Source organism: Urocitellus parryii, chromosome 9 (assembly GCF_045843805.1).
Source record: "Urocitellus parryii isolate mUroPar1 chromosome 9, mUroPar1.hap1, whole genome shotgun sequence".
Taxonomy (NCBI): Eukaryota; Metazoa; Chordata; class Mammalia; order Rodentia; family Sciuridae; genus Urocitellus; species Urocitellus parryii.
In genome coordinates, this window is record NC_135539.1 from 141,167,873 (window position 1) to 141,189,034 (window position 21,162).

General features: G+C 44.1%; 1 pseudogene across 1 annotated transcript; it reads left to right on the forward strand.

Moving 5' to 3' along the window:
- The first annotated feature begins 340 nt into the window (after positions 1–340).
- On the forward strand, positions 341–20,914 carry LOC144257032 (dimethylaniline monooxygenase [N-oxide-forming] 2-like; annotated as a pseudogene). Its single transcript, XR_013344346.1, has 6 exons — positions 341–369; positions 713–849; positions 9,246–9,435; positions 16,198–16,360; positions 17,648–17,790; positions 20,798–20,914. The product of XR_013344346.1 is annotated as a dimethylaniline monooxygenase [N-oxide-forming] 2-like (transcript).
- The last annotated feature ends 248 nt before the right edge of the window (positions 20,915–21,162 follow it).

Consider the following 21,162-nt stretch of genomic DNA (forward strand, 5'->3'; position numbering starts at 1 on the left):
TATATATATATATATGCAGGTGGAAGAACATATCAAAATAGGTACTTAGGTTAGGGATGGTTTTAACTTATTTTTATTTTTCCTTTTTTATCAACTCAGTGCACGTTTGTTACACCCATGATAAGATGAACTTCTGAACCACCTGCACGGCGTGCCAAGTATGTGCCTTGGTCCTTGGTCACTACCTGGCTGGAGCACTGAGCCTCTTGTTTAACCCCAGGACTCCTTGGAGCTTCAGCTGGCAGAATGCTGCGGGAGGAGCAGGAAGCTCCTCCTGCTTCCCACAGCACCTCTGCCTCTTAAGACTGTCTCCAGCTCACACACAATGGGGAGGACTCTGCTCTCAGAGGGGCAGTGCTCAAAGGCAAGGTAAGCTGACAGCCAGGAGCAGAGAAGGAAGTGCTCAGGACCCGGAGGGACAAGACCCAGCTTGGCTCACCTCACACACTGCCTTACTGCATACTTTGGCTTTGTTAAAGGGGTTGTTTTTAATGTTACACCGAGACTCTTAAACAAGGTCTGCAAGCGAGTCCAAGACAATTCAGCATCTCTCAAGGGGAAAAGGAGACTAGGATTTGAGCGGCGAGGCGTTTCATTCAATTAGTGCTGCTTACTGAGTTACCATGAGACTGTTGAAATCCAGCTACCTGACCACACCACAGGGACTCTCTCACCTGTGTTAAGCAGTAATGACAGGTCAACTCCTTGACAGGACACATGGCAAAGAAGGTGGCAGTGATTGGAGCCGGGGTCAGTGGCCTGGTCTCGCTGAAGTGCTGTGTGGACGAGGGGCTGGAGCCCACTTGCTTTGAGAGGACAGAAGACATCGGAGGGCTGTGGAGGTTCAAGGTAAGGGAGGTTTCCTTGCATCTTGACTGGGTGATGCTGCTATTTCAGGGTGAGTCATAGCTACTTGTGGCCCTCTGCAGGGATTTCAGGGGCGACTTTGATCCAGTTCTCTTGTTACATATCTAGAGCTGTTCAGGAACCTGAGTCCCAGGCTGGCATCTCTGCCCAGGTCAACACTAGGCTAGCCCAGGTGCCAACCCAGGCAGACATCCTTTGTATCCAGCCATCGTCTCGTGGCCCATATTTTTGTCATTCTCCTGTGTACTAGTTAGGGACTATACTAACGTTGGAGAACATCTTACAAAATAGCAGCAACAGGAATATTTTCGAGGCACTATTTACTCCTTTTTCAATCACTAAGCCAAACGCTTCTTCAGAAAATGTGCCCCATCACTTCTGATATTCTCTCCCACAAATAACCACGTTTGTTTCTCCAAACTACACATTATGTGCTAGTATAACTGCTATGAAACTCTTCATTAAATATTTGTATTATTTCAATTTTTGCTATTCACCAAGTGCCAATAGTGACACTGCTAGCCATCCTTAAGGATTTGCATTGAAATCAGAAAGGCACATAAAGTTTCATAATTATTCCTTCCCCCAAGCTTTCAAAAGGTACTGACTTGCCACTTCCTTGCTGTGAGATCTTGGGCAAGTGACTGACATCCCTGTGCCTCAGTTTACATGGTTACATTGGGGATAATATCAGAGACGTGGAATTATCTCACAGTGCTGCTTTGGGGATGAGGGGAGATCATTTACATAAAGAACTTAGAACAGTTCCCGATTCCCCACAGAGTTCTCTGTTAGCTACTAACAATGTCTACATACTTTATGGACTAGCAAGTGGAGAAGGAGGGAGGTTGAGTAGCTGGCCATGGCCACGCAGGTCGAGGTGTCACATTCAGTCCCAGGGAGCTGAGCACCTACTTATCACTATGCCCTAACTTGTGTTCTTGCTCAAAAAGGTTAAACCAAAATTCAAGTTCATAACTCAGGAGATGCAACCTAAGGGTTATGTATTAGGTGTATCTAACTGAGGTATCGAGACACATGAGAACATTCCAGACAGGAGCAAAATGTTCAAATCCATGCAGAGGGGATGTAACCATGTCAGCAGTGGCCATCCGGAGGGCTCTTCCTACAGGCTGACCAACTAGGGGCATGGCAAGGTCACCCGGAATATGTGCTTTGCCAATTCAAAACTCATTCCAAAGGAATGTTTCTAACATTAGACTTCTCAAATGTAATCTGACCTGAGAAACACCTATGTGGGTTCTTAAAGACACTGATTACTGGACCTTCAGAATCAGAGTCTCCTGGGGGGTTTTAATAAGATTTCCAGTGAATCTTGTGATGAGACAAGTCTGGCAAGCGCTGCACAGTATCAAGAGGGAAATATTGCTCTACAAGCACTCTCGGAGTCAGAGATTGATCCTCACATGAGACACATGGCTTTGCAGACAGGAAAGCTGGAAACCAGCTTGAATCCCATTCATTTCTTACAAACTGGTCATTAGTCTATTATAGCTGGTCCTGAGAGGGTGATATAAAATGCTGGTCATTTCTGTTGTGATTAAAGACATACTACCTCTCTGAGGGGAAACAGTAATCAGAACTTCACAGGCTGCACCCCGGGCCCTCCTCTCAAGGATCTTTCTGGAGACTGACTGCCAAGGGGGCCACTTGGCCACTGGCAAGCCCCCTGCTCACGGGGAAACGCCTATTTACAACTCTACCACCCAAAATCTTTTCTGTTTCCCATTTACTTACTGATGCATTATAATTCCACATCATGGCACCCATTGTTACACATTTGTGCTGCACACAATATAATCTATCCCTTTTGTTCCCCGCCACCTCCCCTTTCCCTCCTCTTCCCTTCTTTAGACCTCTACCCCATTCTATTATCTCCCTTCTATTTTCATGAGATCCCTCCACACCCAAAATTGGTTTATAAACGAGTTTTTCACTAATTTCTCTGTTTACACACAATCCTTTGGAGATCACCTAACACATGTAGTGGTGACAGTTTAAAAAAAAAATGTAAAATTCTGTCCCAAGCCCAGCTTTGGTGCTGAATTCTACTAGAAGTTTCTCCAGCGCCCCCTAGTGCCATCTTGGGAGGACAGGCAGGGCGGAGATCATGCTCTAGCACTTTTCCCAGCACAGAAGCACTCAGCATGCATCTCTCTTCACTATGCCCATGGGAAGGAGGTCTTGGGACTGTCTTCACTGATATCTGAACCAGAAATTCAGGATGGAGATAAATAACATGCAGGGGAGCATAATAGATGCAAAAGAACACAAACGAAGGTCTGAGCCTTTGCATTTAACAACCTCACTGAGGTACGGAGAGAGCCATTAGCCTTCTCTGCCTATGCCCAATGCCTTGTAGTCATGGGGAGGTAACCAATGCACCCGGCTTTCCGGTTACACACAGGCCTCCCCTCTCCCAGGGCATGTGCCCAGCTATTTCAATTAATTTTCACATAACAATCTCTAGATGTCTCCGTCTCTTTCCTCTAGAGTCGGTCTGAAATATCACTTTGTCTCTTAAAACATGACTCCACCAAGGTCTAATATTTCAAATAAATTTATTTTCTCCAAAGACATTTTTCAGGGTCAAAGAGATGCCGGGCATGCCTCAGACAGTAAAAGGTGAATCAGACACCAGCACGGTCCTCAGCACATTTGTGATCATCTGGCCTGACGTTGTACACAGCCCGCACAGCGGCCTCCACTAAGGCAGGTCAAGGTTCCTTGGCTTTGATGGCATTCAAGAAATGAAAGCTTACACTGGTAGAATTATTTTCACATGCATTATCTCATTTTATACTTGCAGTCACCTTCAACATTATCTATAACTATCAACCCCATTTAACCATAAGGAAGTCAAGGTGAAGAGTCTTGCCCATATGACTAAGCGCTGACAGTTCTCAGAAGAAGCCACAGAACTGAGAATACACACATGTGGTCCACCACGGCACTGCTTCTCTCATCACGTGACTCACTCTGATTTGGGGATCTGTTAAAACCCCAGGGTCTTGTCCATTTGAGCAACTGATGATCCAAGTCACTATTATCCTGTTCTTGTGTGGCTCATTGCTCTACCCCTACTTAGAAGAGTTCTCATTAGTGTGTATTAAACATTAGTTGGTTTGATCCTTGGTTGAGAAAAGTCTATCTGACATCAATCATTTGTCATCACTGTCTGCCTCCCTGTTCTGGGTCTTCACAACTTTGACGATCTGGGTTTGTGTCCGTGGAAGTTATTGATTAGAATGTAGATCATAGAAGGATAAAAATGAGAAGCGGTTACCTGGGCCAGCACCCGGTGGGACTTGCTGACCTCAGTATGCACTCCATCTGCTTTCCTCCTCCTCAAAGCCTTTCCTGTTTTAGACTGTTCACTTAAGAGTATTGTCTTCTCTGGATGAGTTTAGAGCAAAGCGCCATCTCCTTAATAGAAGACATAACGACAGCCTGACCCTCGTTTTTCTTGCAGAGGTTCTCCTAGATAAATTTATTACATCCTAATTCACTATAACGGATTTTGGCACTCTGCTGCCCATTTGACAGAACCAAATTTAATATGTTAAATACGTATAACTCTCCAGGCAATCAAACGTGCAATATAATGATCCCATAGTTCTGTTTACTAGCGGTCTAAGATGTAAGTTAATTTTTCCTAACATGTTTAAAGAACAATAGAATAGAATAAAATTTATAGTATACTATTAATGAATAAATTATGTTTTATAACAGAACAAAGTTTATAGTGTACTATCAGCAAAACTAGTGAATGCCTATTTTTTTTATTGTTAAGTCCTTTATGCAATGATAGAAAAGGCTCCTGGTTAGCTTGACTCATTCAATAAACGTATTGACTGAAGCCTCCTATACTCCAGACTCATACCAAGTGCTAAAAATACAGAGATGTACTGTCCTCGCTGTCAAGGAGCTTGTACCTCAGGAAGGAATACAAAAGCAAATCTCTTTCAGAGTGCAATTTTATAAGGGCTAACACGCTGACTGCTATTGGAATCACAGAGCCTCACCCAGTGGGAATCAGACTTCCATGAGGTGTGATGCTGTTATGTCTTGACAATAACTAGGGATGGGGGTCTGTGAACATGCAGATAGAGAGTCTCAGGCAGAGCAAACAGCATATGCAGAAGTATGGAAGCTTGAGAGACCTGAGTCTTAGAGGACACAGAGTCACAGCACAGCTGGAATGAAGGAGGCAGGTGGAGGAGTGACAAGTTTTGAGGCTCCAGAGAATGGACAGGGTCCGTCATGAGGAGACTGTGTCCCTTGTAAATACCTGAGTCGGGAAGTTGCATGAGAAAACTCCGAGGGATCGAGGCCCGTGATTCAAAGAGATGCCAGCGCAGTGGAAAGAAGGGAGCATGCAGGGATGCTAGATGGCTCCCTGACTCCTCTGCACATCTGAGTAGCAAGGGAGCTCTTCCAAAACACAGGCATTTGGGCACAATTCAAACCTACTCAAACTTGGTGTTTTTCAGAGCTCCCGAATCCTCTAGGGTAACTGGCCCACCAATGCTTTTGGAAACCATAGTTTTGTGTTCGGTTGTCAGACAAAGAAGTAAAAAGTTTCAAACATATTCATGTAGTACAGTAGATGGATGTAAGATCCATCCCAAAGACTGAAAAGATAGAATGATAGAAAGTTTTCAAAGAAAAGTAATTTTATTATTTCTAACTTTGTAGAATAACTATCCTTCATGGGAGCAAAGTACTGATTGGTAAAGTCAATATGACGATGTTTCACAAAAAAAAAAAAAAGGATTAATGTGTAGGTTTTTGTAATTCATCTTCATAACAAGCAAATCTAATTTTGCTTTATAAGTTTGCTCTCTTGAGTAGCTTATATATATATTCTACTTTGAATCTTACTTAGTTTTGACAACCTTTCTATTTTCATAAAGTCAAAAATACTTTAATCTAGTCCATGGTCAAAGATGATAAATCCAGGGCTATGATTGTGGCTCACTGGTAGAGTACTCTCCAAGCATGTGCAAGGCACTGGGTTCGATCCTCAGCACCACATAAAAATAAATAAAATAAAGGTATGTGTCAACTACAACTAAAAATATGTGTATTTTAAAAAGATGACAAATCCCAAATCACTGTTATCTGAACTAATTTAGTTTTAAAATACAGTTTTCTGACATTCTGAAAATTTCAAATGAGGAAAATCCTCATATGACCATTTGTCTCAACCAAGTAAACTGCAGCAAATTTGACCCATAAGCAAATCCAGTCTCTGTGTGCATGAATATCATCTTTAGGAAGTGCTTCTATTTTAAGTAAACAAGTAAGTTCATTTATCTGTTTTGGAATCTGTATCTCCCTGTCCTTGTCTTGGTTGACCCCAAAGCCCCTCTTCTCTTAGTTTCTTCACTTTCATGTCCCCAAAGCCCTAATGCATTTTAATTCCATAGACTAATAAGCTCCATACAAACCATAGATGTTTGCATCTTACCCCTAAGTTGAAACTCGAGGCCTGCGCAGAATAAACACGTGATATGTATCTGTTTATGAAGTCAGTATTAATCATCTTCCTTTTCTCCTGGGAAAACAACACCCATTTTACCTAGGTTTATCCAAACACATCTATTTCATCCAACTAAATGTAGGAAGAAATAACATTTTAAAAAATTCTTTTTTATATATATTTTGTTTTGGGGGGTGCTGAAAATAGGACCCGGGGCTTCATACATGCTGGGCAAGTGCTTTTACCATTTTATTACACCCCTAGCCCAACAAACTTTTTTAAACTACTGTCTACCAATGAACACAACTATAAAGATCTTCAGATAAGAATCCTCATATCATCATCATTTGCTGATAAACTGCACAAGCACGACTCATGAAGGTGAGCCTTGCCCTGGCCTAAGGTCACTACATGGGCTCAGGCACCAGAACAAGATCTCACCACTCAAATTCCCTTAAAATTGGCCTGACGAAAATCCACCACATTTTAAAGCCAATTCATTGAGTCTTAAAAACAAACAACTAACATCCTGGCTATAGCTTAACAGTCTAGTTTGACTGATTTTAATCTATGGTTTCTTTTAAAAGTTTACTCTAGTGGTATATAATAATAGCAAAAGAGGCAAACACTGACTGAGGACATATCTTGAGCCAGGCATTGTGAGAAGTGCCTTATTGTGCTGGAGTTATCAGTGAGTCCCACTGTGGAGGGAACAATGAGGAGACTGGCTTATGTAATTGTTCGTGATCACCAAACCATTAGAGGTGGTGGAATTGGGATATCAGCCCAGTCCCTCTGATTCCAGAAAGCCTGACTGATTACTCTGTGCTACTCACAAAATTATCTGGTCTGATCTTACAAATATTCTTTTTTTTTTCCTTAATGAAATATTTCCTCTTCTGAGCACTTGATTGGATAAGAAGCTCAGGCACTCAGTCTTGTCAAGGACATTGTGTTCAGTCAAAAACCAGTTTGGCTTTAGTATTAAGAAATTTGAAGCTAGTATTTGAAAATTAAAATATCATTGTTTATTTATCCAGTTTAGATCATTGTATCCCTGCATCAGGCAGAAGCCCCTCCATATTCTATCGCAAACCCCCTTAGGATTCCAATACTTGCTTACAATTAGCAATAATATCACAGTCAACTCTGACCTCCCAGGAAACTGGCCTGCCTTGACTAGCTGTTCCCAAGCCATGTGCAATTGTGACAGGCATGGTCCAAGTTTTGATTCTGTCTAGGAAAATTAAATACACACCCATGAAAAAAGACCTATGGTAAGTAAGAGGGGTGGAATGATCATGAGAGGGTGAGAAGACAGAGAGAGGAAGGAGGGCAGAAGACATTTAGGAACAGCCTCTATTTAGCAAGGATCTTACATCATTTAGCTTTGGCACCCATATTGGTGCTGCTAACCCCTGAAATTAGGACACAGTGAAGTCTAGGACACAGAGGGAGCTTTTCACTTAGGAGACAAGATCCCATAAGTGTACTCTTTTGAACTCTTTGAGATCAAGTTTAACCTCTGAACAGAAAATACTAGAAATCTCAGGTTGGTGATTCGAATGCACTCATACAGTTATTGGTATCCATCAGGGCAGCGACCCTGGTGGACTTCCATGCTGCGGTGAGCAGTGAGCCGTGACTGACGACTGTCTGAAGCCTTGGCTTCCTCACTAAGGATGGCCACCACTGCTGTGCAGTACTGCAGCCCTGTGCACATAAGAGGGGGCTGGAACTCGGGGCACTCACTGGTCCCGACTCAAAACAGTCTGAAGGAGGTGAATTCAAACTCACATTTAACTCTAGAGACCAACTCCCTTCTGCTAGTCCAGACTAACCTCCACCTAACGATCAGGCAGGAAAGAAATGTTCTGTGAGAACAAGGATGAGAAAGAACATGCACAACTGATCTAGGGTGGAGCTGGACTAGAGGTGAATCTTGGCTTTCCTTTGTCACACGCTGTGGAAGACCCTCTGGGGTGTCTCAGGAAGTCTGTCACTTCTTTCGGTTGGTGAATTCCTACAGGCTTTCCGTGTCTTCATACCGGCCTTGATGCTGAACCGAATCAGCGAGTGCTATTGCTCTGCATTACGCCTCAGTCTGTGCATCCTCAGAACACATATTGGGCTGTTCTTGGGTAGCATCATTTAAATTTCCTAATAAAGCCTCTTTGACCACACACTGATTTCACAGACTTTGAATCACCATACTCAGCTCTTTTCAGATTCCCCATGCAGGGCATTCTGCAGAGCACTATTTGTAGGAGAAAGCAGACTCAACCATATGGCTGCTTCAGGTTTTGCCAAAGCACATTTGATGACATCAGAAATCAGGTTTAAGGTTGGATCGGTGTCAGCGCTCCTCACCTTTATCACTGGAGGAAGGGAAAGTTGCATAAAGCACAAAGTGAAGGCAGGCAGGCAGATACAAAGCCAGATGTGAAAACTCCCCACTCCCAAATGTACTCATTTTACTTCAAACTCTCTGTCTTGTTCTCTGTCCAATGTCCCAGCGTGTCGTAGTCCCTAAAGAGGGAAGGGGTGTGTGAAGCCTCTTGAGGGCAAATTTAAGCAGTTAACTGGTTCCCAGAAGATGACATTAAATAGGTAGAGACTTGGGACACTAAATATCCTGCAATGTGCCAAATAAATGGTCCCCGCCACACCCATCAACAGCATCCCATTCAGCAAAGCTGGCAGATGCTCGCAGGTCCCAACACAGGAACGCACTGCACCTCTCCATCCATGCATTCTGTCCTGCTGCCACATCACAGAGTCACTTGGCACAGGAGTGTGAGAAAGGTGGGACACCAAGAAAGGGATTGCTCCAGTACATGACCACCCCTAATTATTTCACTCCCTCCTTCAGGAAAACGTAGAAGATGGCCGAGCAAGTATCTACCGATCCGTCATCACCAACACCAGCAAGGAAATGTCCTGTTTCAGTGACTTTTCCTATGCCTGAAGATTTCCCAAACTTCCTGCACAATTCCAAACTTCTGGGATATTTCAGGATTTTTGCCAAAAAGTTTGATCTTCTAAAATACATCCAATTCCAGGTACTGTATTTTTGGGGAAATGAGTTTCTCTACGTTAGTTCAGTTCACTTTTAAATAAAAAAGTTATCCTGATGATAGAAGAAATTGTGAATAAACTCTCTTTGTTAAAAGGTTAGAGCATGATAGTAATCCCCCCAAACAGTGTGATTGCTCCTGCCTGGTCATGTAGATCGTTTACATTAACAGAAGAAAATCAACTGTTAAAATTGAACATTTAATGATTCTAATATTAATGGTAAAACTGCATTTAAACTATATCCATTACCATTGAATGTCCCTAGCTTATTTCCCTTGAGAGGATATATGAAGAAAATCAGATTACTTTTTTTAACATCTCTATAATGGGATTACTTGATATGTGTTAAATAAACTTGTTACTCTCCCTTCACCTCAGAAGCCTGTGGGAATTATTCCTGCTAATTTCACAACCTCCAGCAACACAGAGATGGCAGATCATTTTGAAATACATTTGGAATCATCTTTTCCTTTGCTTTCTCAAAAACAAATAATCAACAACAATAACCAAACATTGTCATTCAACACACTGCCTTGTTATCATTAACATATTCTCTGAGAACTAGTAACTATATAGAAAATACAGTCATAAAAATTCGCTTATGACCAAGCGAATCGTTGGTGCAGAGATATCATTAGACCATGGAAACATGAAGATTTAAACACATATATTAAATTATGTAGAGACATTAATGAACAATAGCAAGTTGTGGCAGCTGCAGTAAAACAGGCTTTAGATGCCAGGCCAAGAACATGCTACAATTGTGAACAAACAGGACATTTTAAAAGGAATTGCCCCATAGGAGGAGGGTTTAACAAAACTAGGTATCAAAGGAGTAGAATACCGGGTATTTGCCCACGATGCCGTAGAGGGAGACATTGGGCTAATGAATGCCGTTCTCAAACCACCATAGAGGGTACTCCATTATCAAAAAATGAACAAGGACAAGGTGTTTATCCACAATATCGTGGACAAAGGCATCAGGCTCCGTTGCCAAAAAATGGACAGGGGGCCCCAATGCTCCGGGGCCCCAAACCACAAATATATGGAGCACTGGAGGAACCCAGCAACCCCACCAGGGTAGTGCCCAGGACACATTGTCCATCAGATCCCTCATCAGACAAACCAGTGGGAGTGCAGGGTTGGACATCTGCGCCTCCGCCAGATCAGTACTAACTCCAGAGATGGGAGTTCAAATCATTCCCACAGGGGTAAAAGGACCTCTTCCCAAAGGAACAGTAGGCTTATTATTGGGATGCAGCTCTTCTACTCTAAAAGGACTTATGATAAGTCCTGGGGTAATTGATCCCGATTATGAAGGTGAAATAAAAATTATAGCCAGTTCTCCAAAGGGTATATCAGTAATTTCACCAGGAGATAGAATAGCACAGTTACTAATAATACCAAGCCTACATGATAAATTTTCCAGTCGTGCTGTAGAAAGAGGTTCCAAGGGATTAGGCTCCACAGGTGTAGATGGGGCTATGCTTTCTTTAAATTTAGATTCTCACCCCATGCTAAAACTAAATATTCAAGGACATGAATTTAATGTGCTACTGGATACAGGTGCAGACCTTAGCATCATCTCTCGTCAAGAATGGCCAAAACATTGGCCATTACAACAAGCCACTCAAATGCTTCGAGGCCTAGGAGTGGTGACTAATCCCCATAGAAGTGCAATGGTATTAGATTGGAAGGATCCTGAAGGATGTGAAGGAACTATACAGCCATATGTATTGGATCATCTTCCCGTAAATTTATGGGGACGAGATGTCCTAGATCAATTAGGTTTGACATTAACAAATAACATCAATCAAAATGCACCCACTACTATGGCTAGACAAGGTTTTAGGAAAGGAAAAAGATTAGAAAAACAAGAACAAGGTATAGCAGCACCAATACAAATAGATCAAGGAACAGACAGACATGGGTTGGATTTTCACAAAGGGCCACTGAGACAATAAAAATTACATGGAAATCAGAAAGACCAGTATGGGTTCCTCAGTGGCCCCTGACTAAAGAAAAGATACAAGCAGCCCATGATCTGGTCAAACAACAATTAGCGGAAGGACATATACAACCTTCTGTATCTCCCCATAATACTCCCATTTTTGTCATCAAAAAGAAATCTGGTAAATGGAGATTATTGCAAGATTTAAGAGCCATTAATAATGAGATGGTTATTATGGGACCTGCTCAAACAGGGATTCCTCAATTGTCTGCTTTGCCAAAAACTTGGTATGTTTTAGTTATAGATATTAAAGATTGTTTTTTTTTCAATTCCAATTCATCCTGAGGATAGTCCACGTTTTGCATTTACTATCCCTGCACTGAATCATGAAGGTCCTGATCAGAGATATGAATGGAAAGTACTCCCTCAAGGGATGGCTAACAGCCCAACTATGTGTCAAATTTATGTTAACAAAGTAATCCAGCCACTTAGAAATCAAAATCCTGAACTACAAATATTTCACTATATGGATGATGTATTATTAGCACACAAAGATAAAAACACATTGCTAGAAAGTTATGCCACACTTACAAACTTATTAAAAAATTATAATCTATAGATAGCAATAGATAAAGTACAATTAAATTTTCCAATTAATTATTTAGGAGTTCTATTATCCTCAACCATGGTCCGTCCACCAAAAATTCAAATACGAGTAGATCAACTCAAATCACTTAATGACTTTCAAAAGTTATTAGGAGACATAAATTGGATAAGGCCTTATCTAGGTATACCAACAGGAGAGTTAGGACCTTTATTTGATATCCTAAAAGGTCCATCAGATCCAAATTCACCCCGAATGTTAACGCCTGAAGCAAGAAAGGCATTAAAAATCATTGAAACATATATGGAAAATATGCATTTGGATGGAATTGATATAAGTTTGCCTTTATTATTTATTGTACTACCAACAAAAATATTCCTACAGGAGTATTTTGGCAAGAAGGTCCATTATTATGGATACATTTATCTTATTCTCCTAACACTATTCTTACTAGGTATCCTGAGGCTGTAGGACAATTAATACTCAAAGGAATAAAAGCAGCAAAGGGAGTGTTTGGAATTTCTCCCAATAAAATTATTACTCCATATACTATGAATCAAATTGATGAGATAGCTAATGAGTTAAATACTTGGGCAATAATCATGTGCAAATCTAATGTTTCATTTGATAACCACTTACCATCTAATCCTTTATTGTCTTTTTGGTCATCGCATCCTGTAATTTTTCCAAAAATGACAAAAAAAACCCCTATCATGAATGCTCCAAATATATTCACTGATGGGTCAAATAATGGTACAGCAGCAGTAGTTACCCCTGATCAAACTTTTACATTTTTAGTACCCAAACAATCAGCTCAAAAGGTAGAGCTTAATGCAGTATTACAAGCTTTTGTGATGTTTAAAGATTCTGTATTTAATTTATTTTCCGATAGTCAGTATATAGTTAATGCTATAGTATCCCTTGAAGATGCTGGTAGGATTTCCCCTTCCTCTACTGTTTTCTCTTTGCTTTCCATTATACAAAGTCTAATCTGGGACAGAAAAGATCCATTCTTTATAGGACATATCAGGGCACATACAGGATTGCCTGGAGCCCTTAGTCCATACTTCTACTATAATACAACCCAACAAGATAACACCAAACAAAACCGAGATAGAATGAAATAAAAATGGAACAACAAAAAATCATTATAGCCTTTCTCCCTATCTGTTCCTCAGACGCAAATAGTTTTTCCTCAGATGTGAGCGGTTTTCCTTCCGTCTCACTCATCTCCAGGGACAGGCAAGTTAAAACAAAAATGAAGCAAAACAAAAGAGGAAACTTAGAATGGCTACCCATCCTCTCGCCCTGCCCTCAGGGGCGCGCAGTTTACTTACCCTCAGTCGCTCCCCGTGCGAGCCACCAAATGCCGCAGTCTGGCTGGGCACAATTCAGGAGCCACTTGTCAAAAGAAACTAACTTTATTTTTAGAATCACAGAAGCCAAACAAAACAGCTCCTCAGGAAAAAACCCTCAGAGCCCAACTGCCACCACAGGCTTCCCACAAGCCTCTCACCCACCCAAGCCTCACCACCTCCCACAATCCTCCTGCTCTTGAGGCCGATTGGCTGGGTCGCATGGGCGGAGCCAAAGAAGTCCCCCAATGAGCAGCTCCGTGGTCACCGCAGAGGAGCCAATCAGCTAGATGTTGCTGGGGCCGCTGTGAGCCAATCATCAGCCGGCAGCTGGAAGTTTGCTGGCAGCTGGAAGTTTGCTGGGGCCCCTTTGGCTGTGGCTCTCAACAGAAAATGAATTTTAAATTATATTTCAGATAAATACTGTCAGGCATATTTATTTTGATACATCTCATTTTCTTAGTAATTCTACTTTTAAATGTACCAGGCTTGTATCATATTAGTTTTTAATTATTAATTTTTATGGAAGCCTATATTCGTAAACACTGTTAAAATGTGCAGTTTTACCTAATATAGTTTATCCCGATTCCTGGTACTTTTATCTTGTGAATGGCTGCTTCTTTAAAACAGAAGCTTAATGGTAGGTCTTTGTCCATCTAGCTATCAATCTAGGTAACAAACCTACAGCCCTCCTGTAAAATGCAGTTTATACTCTCTGTTCTTCTAAAGATCATGTTAAAGTTACAAGGGAGCCGTTTCTCCTGTTTATTATGTTACTGCTGCCATTGTTTTCTGGAGGGTGGGGATTTCCGTTTACTGGTCTCCGTGCTGATTAAGTCATAGATGTTAGGACTTGATTCAAGAAACAGTAGATAATAGGGCTGACAGTTCAGAGATAGTAAAACGAATGCTGCATGAAAACCATCTTGCCTTTCATTGATGTTTATTCACATTGTAGTCTATGCTGCATCAAGAATTAATAAAGTGAATGTCACCTCATTTAAAAAAAAAAAAAGGCAGGTGCAGTGGTGCACACCTGTAATCCCAGGAGTCTTACAAGTTTCAAGCCAGCCTCAGGAAATTAGCAAGATCTGGTTCAAAATTTAAAAAATAAATAAATAAAAGGATTGGGAGGGCTGGGATTGAGGCTCAGCAGTAGAGTGCTTGCCTTGCACTTGTGAGGCACTGGGTTCGATCCTCAGTACCACATAAAAATAAACAAACCAAATAAGGGTACTGTGTCCATCTGCAAATATATATATATATATATATATATATATATATATATATATATATACACATATATATATACATATATATGGATGGGGAATATAACTCAGTGGTAAAGCGTCCCTGGTACAAAAAAAAATTAAAAATAAAAATAGAAGAAGTAGGTGAACTGTGCAAGGCTCTACTGAGTGGCAACGTAACCTGCACCAGCTTCTCAACTGCAGATGAAACCACGCAGAGAGCTTGTTCAAGTGCAGAACAAGCCTGGTTAAACAGGCTTCCAATGACAACTCAGAGTCTGCACATCCTTTAGGCTCCTGGGTGACCTAAAGGCCCTGGTCCTTAGACCACACCTGGAATAGCAAGGATTCACAGTGCTTGGTTAATGGGCAACTCTGAGCTACAAATCTGAGAGCTTCTCTCGGCTGCTGTCTACCCACGAATTGTGAAGCTCTTTCACATGTTTTCCATCCATGTCACCTACCCATTTTTAAATTGAGACAGCTTTAAAAGTCACCAAACTGGTATTTTGAAAAATGTCTATTTTTTTTAAAACCAATATTGTGCTAATCAACTTCAGAGAAGGAAAGGTTTATTTTGGCTCGTGGTTTTGGAAGCCTCAGTGATGTTCTCCTGGCCCACTGCCTTGGGCATGTGGGGAGGCAGTAGCTGTGGGGGGAAACCCACGGTGGAGCAAGGCTGCCAATGTCATGGCATCTGGGAACAGAGACAAGAAGGGACTGAGCCCAGTGTCCCCTTCTAGGGTACGCCCACAGTGTCCAGACTTCCTCTTGCTAGGCCCCACCTCTTAAATGATCCACCACCTCCCCACAGTGCCATGGGCTGGAGACCGAGCCCTTGGTGAGGGGCCTCTGGGGGACACTTACCCAAGTCATAGTATGTGCAGAGGAGACTCAGATACTTGAAAGCAAGAGTTCCAGCATGTCATTCCTCTAGACGTGTGGCAAGCTTTGCTTCCATTTGTTTCTTAAATACCTCTGGCATGAAACACCTAGGAACACTTTTTTAAACTACTAGACTTCCAGACAATGGGCTTGTTAAAAACAATTCGTGAAGCAATAGATTATTTCCAGCAGATGACATCCTGAGCTGCAGAGCTAACATGTCATACTCTCAACAATGATGAACGTTAACAATGCCACTCGATGGAGGGCTGACAGCCTGCCAAGCTCTCTGCTGAGTGCTCCCCGTGAGACATCTCTGCTCCTGCAGAGCCCCCACACAGGGGCACCCTAAGTGCGTCTTGACAAATGCTCGCTGTGGGGCACTTGAATGGCATGAGCAGACTTGCCTTCCTTCTCTTTTCTCCCTCACCCTCACTCAGCACGGCCCCTCAGCACAGGGCCCCCACTGCAGACTCAGGCCTGGTGCAGAGCGGCACATCCCGGCGCTGCCCATCAGAGAATGGGAGGGGCACACTTGGCATCTTCGCCTCAGGGGCCTGCAGGGACGGGCGCTGCAGGGGCTTGGAGGAGAACTAATGGGGGTTCTGCATCACACTCCACCCACCCCCATTCCAGGCCCCGGGAAGCCCATGCCAAGCCTGAGCCTTTCTCAAATGATGCCCCCTCTGTGTTTGCTCCAGACGACCGTCCTCCAGGTGAAAAGACGCCCAGATTTCTCATCCTCTGGCCAGTGGGAGGTTGTCACCCAGAGCGCCGGCAAGGAGCAGAGCGCCATTTTTGATGCAGTCATGGTTTGCAGTGGCCATCACATCCTGCCCCACATGCCCCTGCAGTCCTTTCCAGGTGAGGCCAGGGGATTGGCAGTGGGGAGCAGGTGTCCTGGATGGCTGCCAGGGCTGGGGGAATGGAAGACTGGGATGGAGCTGCAAAGATCAGACTCCAAACACCATCCATGTATCAACCTCTTTGGGTCTTCATCACACGGATGTCCTTTAAAGTCACAAGGCTTTCCAGAGAATTCTCACATACACTGGCTCTGCGCAGAAGAGGCCCTGTTAGCCCTGTGCCTGCCCAATGCAGAGGAGTCTGTTGGATCTCTGGAGCCCAAGCCTCAGAGCCATGCCCAGTCAGCAGTCCAGATAGAGGGCCTGGGACTCAGTGCTGCCACAGCACTGTGGCGGGGAGGAGGGCAGGAGAGGAGCACTGCCTCTGTCTGTCCTGAGGCTGCCAAGCCCTCCCTTGCAGGAAGACCTGGAATGCAGTGGTCCTCCTGCCCCCTCAGACTCCGGGGCTGTGGCAGGCTTGTTCAGGGCACTTAACAGGCCATCATGCTTGGGCCCTCCTGGCCAAAGCAATGGAACCCAAACAGAGTCACCTGGCAGACTGAGAAACACACCCTAGGATTTCTGATCCCATATACCTGGCAGGACGCTAAGAATCTGCAGTTCTAGTAAGTTCCCAGGGGATCCTGACACTGCTGGCCACGGCCCCCATTTTAAAAACCAAGGTATAACGGTTCTTGCAAGTAACAACACAACCAAAGACAAGTACTTCAATAAAGTCATGTGTTCCTGGGAAGAGTGACCCGGGTGACCAGGAAAGCACACGGAGATGCTTATCTGCAGTCAACCACCAACAGGTTACCGACTTACTCAGTGCATTCCTTCTATAGGCCTGGGTTTGGGCTTATTTTAGTTTTCATTTGCATTTGCAAAATTAGAATAATAAATGCATTCTAATTATTATACAATTATAATAATATCATTTCATAATGTGTTTAAAAGATATTTAAAAGAATATCTGACATATGATAAAGAAGTGTCCCTAGAGAGTCCAGAATCAAATCATGGGTTGTCAGAAGCCAGCATCTCACTTGCTCTGTTCGTCAAACATATTTTTTGTCTGGTAAATACATGTGCTGCAGCCTCTTGTTTCAACCTCTCCCTGTACCTTCCTGATCTCCACTCTGAGTTTCCCAGCTGACCTGTGCTGTAACTCCTGTGAGAGGAGATAAAGGAAAATGAGTGACTGACCCCAAAAAGGCAAACCAACAATGCCATTTCACTGAAATTAGCCTGACACCCTTGCACCCTTGGACCTTCACAGCCTTCTCTCCTCTTCCCCCTGAAGGTATCGAGAGGTTCCAAGGCCAGTATTTCCATAGCCGGCAATACAAGCGCCCAGCTGGATTTGAGGGCAAACGCATCCTGGTGATTGGAATCGGAAACTCGGCCTCGGACATTGCTGTTGAGCTGAGCAAGGAGGCTGCGCAGGTGCGATGCTCTCTGCTGACCTGGTACCCTGGGGAGAAGAGGGGGGACAGGCACACTGGCACATCCCAGCTGCCAAATCAGTCATTACTCGCCAGTTGGTTGGGTTGCCCAGTATGGTACCTCCTTGCTCTGCCCCTAACCAGCCACCCCCTAGAGGGGGTCATGTCACTTCCAGGCTGTGGCTCCCTCATTTGTAAAAGGAGAAGTTTCCACTAGATGATTTTCAGTATAAGAGACCTGGTTTCTCCCAAGGGGACTTACTGAGAAGCTGACCTGTTCATATTTTGGGGACTGCCTTTTAGAAATTCAGGGTATTTGAAATATAGATAATGCTCAGTTGCCCAAATACCAGGAAAGAAAGAGCCACCCACCCACCCATGATGGGAGCTGTTCATGTGCTCTCCAAAACTCCCGCACACTCAGGAAGGACGCCAGCCGACCACCAGTCAAGTGTTACCAGATGTGGATAGGGTCCACAGAGGGCATATTTAAATAAATGGAGAAAATAAGTCCCTACTAGAAGGACAGACCCAGGCAAAGATGAGGACAGCTAAGGGTTCTCCCTCCAGTGTCCACTCCCGACAGGGCCTGGAGCCCAGTCACCCTACCGTGGGCTCCTCTGCTGCTGTCTCTGGCTGCACAGGCAGCCCCAGCCTTGTCTTTTGTCCTGTAAAACTTTCCTGTCCTGAGTCTTATACATTGAGCGCTTGAGATGCCCAGTAGCAAATGTGATAAATACACATGGTGTTTCCCCAGAAGGTTAATGAAAGGGTGACACTGGGACCTTTCAGAGTCACCTGTCACTCAGAATTGTTCAGTGCCAACCTAGGGACACAGCAGGTTGCTAAAACCAGAAAAGGACTTATTAGACCCAATTGTGAAAAGAAATTAGCTTTCACTTTTCAAAACTTTAAGACCTTGGTATAAAGAACAAGTGTGAAGGCAATAACTATCAATGCTCAAGCAGAGCAGGGGTGTGGGGCCACCTGCCCCATCGCCCTCCTACTGGGGACACCTATACAGCAGGAGGAAGGGCATGTGACTGGGTGAGATGAAGACAGCTGAGCTGACGTCGCCATCCATCAAGCAAAATCCACCCTCCACCACTGCAGGGCATCAGGTCAGGGCTTTGGGCTTAGGATGGATGCTCCAAAGATACCAAGTCCTGGACTGCAAGAGCCAGTCCTTCACTGGGGTCATGCCATGCACAAGGCCTGCTTGTGATGCCAGATTCAATGTTAAGAAACCACCTTGGCCATATTTGTGAGCTTAATAGCTCATTCTTCTTTCCCCAGCCTCCTCAATACTCATTAATCACATAAATCTGTACTTATGAAACCTCTATTCAGAATAATGCCTTCTCAAATCTCCTGGGAGAAGACTTACCAGAGGTCTTACGAGAGCTGTGCACACAGGAGACAGAACCGGGTGCAACTGCAGAACTGAAATTACAGCTGAATGACCAAGATCCTGAGGGAGCCCTGCTCTGCTAAAAGAAGGTCACGTTCACAGGATCCAGCCCCACGGCCAGAGCCCAGAAGCCCCCTCAGGACACTGTGGGATGGGGCTGGTCATCCATGCACTCCCTCTACAAAATTCTGCCCTCCATCCTGAAGCCCATCTCAGAGAGATCAGCCTGAGCCGGACCCCAGCTGCATGTGCTCCAGGAGTGGTGGGGCGGCCAGCTCCGACCCCAGGCAGTAGGTAGGATCTCAGCAGGAAGGGGCAAAGAGAAGAGGCAGCACATCCGGTATGAATCAGGGACCCACCCCAAGGGAGAACTGGGGTGGTAAGTGAAGGAAACACTGAAGGACAGTGCCTCGTACCTAAGGAAAGTCCCGCCAAGTCAGCCTGGGAGCAAGACTGAAGCCGGGACCACCCAGAGACCCACAGCCCAACAGTGTTTTGTGGGGGTGCTCCCACAGCCTAAGGATTGAGGCCCTTGCCACAAACTGTATCTCCAAATTCAAGCTCAGTCCAGACGTGAGTCACTGTAGGAAACCAGCCCCTCCAGCCTGAATTTACAAAATGGGAACAGCCAGCAGTGCTCAAGGCTCGCCAGGCCGTACCTGAAGTACTTAACATGTAGCACCTCGTTTGAACTGAATGATACCCCCATTTTAGAGAGAGAGACACAGAGGCACAGAGAGGTTGAAATAACTCACTCAGGACTACACAACTGCCTAAGCAGTGGGTCTGGGATTCAAATCCAGGCAGTCTGGATCCAGAGTCCATGGTCTTAACTTCTTAAGTGAATCATTTATCAAGGGCAGCCTTAAACCATAGAACTCAAACGGACAAGTGAAAATCTGGGACAAGCAGTTCTAACGTGCACTTGGAGATTGGGAGAGTAACCGTCAGCAAGGAAAACACTTATATTTGAAAAGAGATTTAAGTACACGTTTTGAAAACAAGGGAAATCCTAGTACACAAGGTAAAGAATACATCTGAAAGGGAACCCAGGGGTGTACTTGAAGAGAAACAGAACCGCAGCGTCAGTTCAGAGTTTTTGACCTTTAAAACCCAGCGTGGAAGGCAGTTCCCCTCACTGCGCTCCCTCCGGGGGGTGCAGACCCCGCGTTTGCCTGTGCCGTCAACAGGCTGTGGCCACACATTTCCAAGGTTTGTAAACATTCACCTGGACCATGAAAGAAATGGGGGAGGGTGGGCAAGGCGAGTGCATCTACTGGGAGCAGAAAACCACTCTGTGGACACAGCAGAGAGGGTGGACCTGACCTCTGGTATTACCCAGAGATATTCTCATGTGTCCACGCAGTCCTCAGGGGGCGTCGAAGCCACGGGTCCCCCATTGATGATAAAGCTGACAGTGAAACTAGAAGGACTTCACCCTGAGGCAATGTCCCCTCACAACAGACTTGATCTTCATGAGAGATTCCCAGGGAATTCTGGGGCCATACGCATTAGATCACCCACCCAGTAGATTCCTCCCAGGGGTACAGTGCTCTGTACCGTGTTCCATTTAAACTGCACCCCTTTTATTTCCCAGGTATTTATCAGCACCAGAAAAGGCTCCTGGGTCTTGAGCCGGATCTCTGAAGATGGTTATCCTTGGGACTCTAGATTGTTTGGGATTCTAGATTGTTTTTCTTTTCTATCTCTCTAATCCAGGAAGAGTGTCTCACTGTTAGGTAGCAGTTTAATAATGAGCAGTGAAACATAAACCAATAGCACAGCAAGGCACAGAGTTTCTCTGAAATGCCTTTTTTTTTTTTTTTTTTACACATTTGACAGGCAAAGGCTGCAGAAGGTGGACTCTGGTTCTCCTGGTGAACACCAGACAGTTATCAGTTTGAAAGCAGAAAAGTTTCCTGGTCGTTCTCTGCTTGGAGACATGTACTCTGTCTGGAGAGT